General features: G+C 27.8%; 1 long non-coding RNA gene across 1 annotated transcript; it reads right to left on the minus strand.

The window, feature by feature from the left end:
• Positions 1-3,117: 3,117 nt before the first annotated feature.
• On the minus strand, positions 3,118-3,824 carry LOC102604845 (uncharacterized). The gene is made up of 3 exons (XR_368918.1): positions 3,772-3,824; positions 3,351-3,503; positions 3,118-3,271 (listed from the first exon to the last, which is right to left on the minus strand). It is a non-coding gene; the product is annotated as an uncharacterized lncRNA (long non-coding RNA).
• Between the last annotated feature and the right edge of the window lie 1,123 nt (positions 3,825-4,947).

Genomic DNA, 4,947 nt, shown 5'->3' on the forward strand with positions numbered 1-4,947 from the left:
ATATAGCCACAAAAAAATAGTTTTAATTTTTTTTCTTTACACTAAGGAATGAAAGAAAAAAATAAAATAAGAATAAGAAACTCAAATAATTATAATAAAAGAAGTCAAAAAATAATCTATGTATGAAAAAGATTAAAATATACCTTGAACTTTGCTAGAAGAATCATATATACCCCTAAATAATTTTTAAGAAAATTAAAAGTCAAAAATATAAATTTAAAACTAACTTTTTCACTTCCGTTAAATGAAGGGTATATGTGAGCTCATTTTGTAACGGTAGGGGTATATGTGAGCCGTTTGTATAACGGTAAGGGTATATATGAGCCACTTTCATAACGAGGGGCATATCAGCTCCAAATGACAAAGTTGAGGGGTATATCAGGCCCTTTTCCCTACAATAAATACATAATTATTTTAAAGAATTTGTTTTCCTAATAAAATATATTTTCAAAAAAAATTGTCCAATCAAATATGTAAAAATAAAAAACATTTTTCAGTTTTTTTTTCCATCTATACCAAATACACCCTTCAAGGAATTCAAACTTTTATTCTTATGAGAAATTGAAAGTTTTATTCAAATTTAAAAGTTTGAAGCTCGAGCATATTATGTTAGAGAGTTGCTTTTGAATTAATCAAACCCTAAAATCGAAGTTCGAGCATATTATGTTAGTGTCACATGAATATATATTTACTTTTGAATTTATCAGACCCTAAAATCGATGACAAACGCTAATTGAAAAATTAAAAAAATAAAGTACTAATAGTTATTTGTATTTCCTACTCCCAAAATATTTCAAAAAGTTTATCATTTTCTTATAAAGTCATGGCATTAGGAACGAGAATGAAACATATTTCTTATACAGTTTTTTTTTTTTTTTTAATAAAAGTTTTTAGTTAAATGATATTAGAACTTTATTTGATATTTTAGAACTTTAAATTAAATTACTTATAATTTATTATCTATTAATAAATTTTTTAAATATAGTATCCAACATATTATATTGAAATAAATAACTTATATTTTATTAATTTGAAAAATCTTTTTTCAAGTTATATAATAAAATACTTACTTTTTAGACACAAAATTATAAACAGATACTATTGACTAGTTATATATAAAAATAATAATTACTGCCTATGAAAGATGTTTTAGTGGCCTTACTTTAAGCCATCCACAAATGTATTTGATTTTTAGACTGAAAAATTCTTAAATTACCATGGGATAAACAAAGTTTCCTCTAAAGAGATTCCAACATATTCCAACTTTTCGCTTATATGATAATTTAGTTCTATTAAGACATTGTATAATTTATAAATCATATGGTGTGATATTCTTATGTTAATTAATATGGAATACATGAAAGTCTATATGTGAAGATAGTGTATTTTGGTCAATGAAATAAAAAATTAATCACTTAGTAAGTAGAAATGAACCACCTAATTAGATCTATTTTAGAATCAAAATTTATAAATAAAAATCTCCAATATTATCAATAGACTTCTCCCAGAAAAGTTGTATTGATTTATATGATATCAAAATCAATAGCAAAACATTGACGTTTGGATAATGGAACGATGAAAAATTAATAATAAATATTACTCACAATGTCCTTTGTGAATAGTTTGTAAAGAATTGTATATGATGGCATCCGGGACTTTGGCAAGTAGTTGATGAGAATCTGTTTGAAGCCGTCCACAAACCTGTTCTATGGTTCAGCAAGCTGGTCAATTCAGAAAATTCACAACAGCTGCTTACTGTTCCACATGATAACATACCGGACTTCATGAAACGAAGCCCTCCTTCCTCATATGCGCATTCTCCTCTGTTTCCAGGCATGAGCCTACCTGTTACATTGCACAGTACAAAACTAGAAAGCATGATTGGTGGTGCGCCAGAATTGCTGTATAATAAAAGCAAAAAAGTAATGCATATATATTGGCCCTCCGTTGGCAAGTATTTTAAGGAATCAACCATGATTGATGTGTGGTTTCAATGGAAAAAACTTGGTCCGAGACATATGCTAATAGTTAAAGTTGAAGAGCAAGGTAATTAGTTAGGACTTCATGTTTTTTGTCTTCTTTATGATTCTTTTATAGTTTTTGTTTAACTTGGTTATTCTCTTGCTCGTCCATTTGGAACAGGAGCAGGAGCAGAGCCATCTGGAGCTGGAGCATCAAAACGTCCTAAACTAGGTGGCGTTTGAAGAGACTACGAATTTATGTATCACAGATGTAATTTTCATTTTGTCCGAACTTCATTCTCTCTACCTGTTATATGGTAAGCACTATATCTAATATGTTTACATGTTGTAAGCACTATATCCATTCTGTCTACCTGTTATATGGGAAGCACTATATATTCTGTCTACCTGTTATATGGTAAGCACTAGAATAGATCAAACATAAAAAATAAAGGCTCTATGTGTGAAGTCAACCTACATGTACACTGCAGAGTATTCATAATCATTTCATAAAGAGTTTCAGTATTTATCGAGCAAAGATCATACATAGTATTTCACGGGTACCTTGTATATTTGGACAATTTTTAAAAATGTTTGCACGTCTACCTTTTTTATGGCTTAAAGTTGATGCATTTCCGAACGAAGTTAAGGTAAAAATAGTTGAACTTTAGTTTTAAGTGAATGAAATTCGTATGCCTGAAATCTTAAGCCATATATGCTTGAACTTTAGTCATATGAAACTTGAGACATTTTGTTCGAACCACATGTCTGAAGTTGTTTCAAAGTGGGTAGCAATATTAGTATGTATGTACACACAAATATTACTTTAAGAACTTGGAGTTAGTGAACTTAGGCTTATAAAGACTATAAACAAAACGAATTGAGCCTACGGCTCCCATTCCCTGTATGAATGTAATGTAGTAATATATATAATATCCTTATTTACCAAAAAAAAAGAATTGTATATGATTTTAATTAACTGCACTAATAATAACGAAATTCCTTTTCAAATATGTGAAAAAATCATCATAATCAATCTAAAGAGTCGAATACCAAGAAACTATTAAGGTCACAAATAGACAAACAATCACACATTAAAATTTAAGATTTTAAAGAGTCAAATTCCAAATCTTAATTTATCAATTTGACCAAATAAACTATGTCAAGGTTACAAGATAACTAAAAGTAGTCTAATTAGAAAAGTGCAACATTTTCATGTGTGATATGCTGCTTCATTAATAGTTACATGCAGATCCTCCTCCATCTTGATGAATCATAGCATCGATTTCATCACCGTTTTTTAATCCAAGCTTCATAAAACATACACAAAATAAATTTATGTAATTATTAAGTCAACGATAAATTAAATTACGCAAATTAAAATCTTACTTCATTTACGGTCTTCTTTGGAGAAAGACGTTTGCCATCAAAGAAAAATCGAAATATTTTATAGTTCATCATTTGTTTTTTTGAACTGTATGACATGAATATATCCTTCATAATTGTACTGGGATTCACTTTGAAATGAAGAATTGTATCATCCTACAAAAAAATAAAAATATAGCCCATGTAAACTCGAAGTCTGAATAAGATAGAACGTACATAGTTTAAAACAATTTAATTAGGAAAGGAGAAAACATATAAAAGTATAAAACAATTTCAAAGACTAAAAGTGCATTTATACAACAACAAATATATAGCCCATGTTCTCTCGGAGTCTGAAGAGGATTGAACGTATGCTGACTAAAAAGTGTATATCTATAAGTATATAACTCACAATAATACAAAAAAAAAGTATGAAATGATGAACCTGAGCTTTGATTTTGAGCTTTATGAATTTTGTTGATCCTTCTGCCATTTTTTCCCCCAATTTTCTGGGAAAATTTTGAGAAATAATAAAAGATACAAATAATTGGTGTAATTTAAACATAAAGTAATAAAGTGTACCCTTTTGTCCTCATTAGCTAGTAAGTATTAGTATAGATAATGCTTTATTCTGTTTTCTGTATAATTTCCATTTTCATGTAACTTTTACTAATTATTGCTCAAAGTGTTGAAAGAAAAAAAGACCGCACATAAATAAAAATAATAGTGTAGAGAACATAAATTAAGTAAAATAACAAAAAAATATACAAAATTTGGTTAACTAGTCCAAACAAAACTACCCAAAAAATATTACTCCCTCCGTCCCATTTTATATGTCACCTTTTTACTTTTGCACTTGCATTAAGAAATGATGTAGCTTTACCCTTTTACCCTTATTTAATGTTTTCTTAAGTCAACTTTATTAATAAAATTGACAAAATTAATTAACTATTCTATCAAGGGTATAATAGGAAAAATATGATAATTTATACATAAATGTTATAAAATGACAAGTATTGTGGTCCAGCTATTTATAGAAAGGGATGACATATAAAATGAGACGGAGGGAGTAAAACATAACCTTATAACATACCCCCTCCATTCCTTTTTATATTGTCACCTTTTTAATTTGCACTCGCATTAAGAAAATTAAGTAACTTTACCCTTCTACTCTTATTTAATGTTTTCTTAAGTCAACTTTATAATAAGTGATGAATACGTTAGATTTCAAAAATTAAAATGCATTTGGATGACTACTTAAAATTTGAGTTTTTTTTTGGAGCCAATTTTTTTCACCAATTGATCCAAAAAATTTAAAAAATTAAATTTTTCCCACCTCAATTTTCCTATACATTTGTGTAAAAATGTTTAATTTGTTTGTTGATATTTCATTTTCAAAATCAGATTTTATAAGATAGTGAATGGAAAAAGAAGTTAGTGTATGAAGTACTCCAATGAATATTAATTACTTATAGATTTCCTAGGTTGGTCAAAGTATATATTTTTAAGACTAATTAACTACTCTACCAAAGATATATATAATTGGAAGAATATGGTAATTTATGTATTGATTTAATAAAATGATAAGTATTATGGTCTAGCTATTTATAGAAAGGGATGA

The sequence above is a fragment of the Solanum tuberosum genome, unplaced genomic scaffold (genome assembly GCF_000226075.1).
Source record: "Solanum tuberosum cultivar DM 1-3 516 R44 unplaced genomic scaffold, SolTub_3.0 scf00688, whole genome shotgun sequence".
NCBI classification, from domain to species: domain Eukaryota; kingdom Viridiplantae; phylum Streptophyta; class Magnoliopsida; order Solanales; family Solanaceae; genus Solanum; species Solanum tuberosum.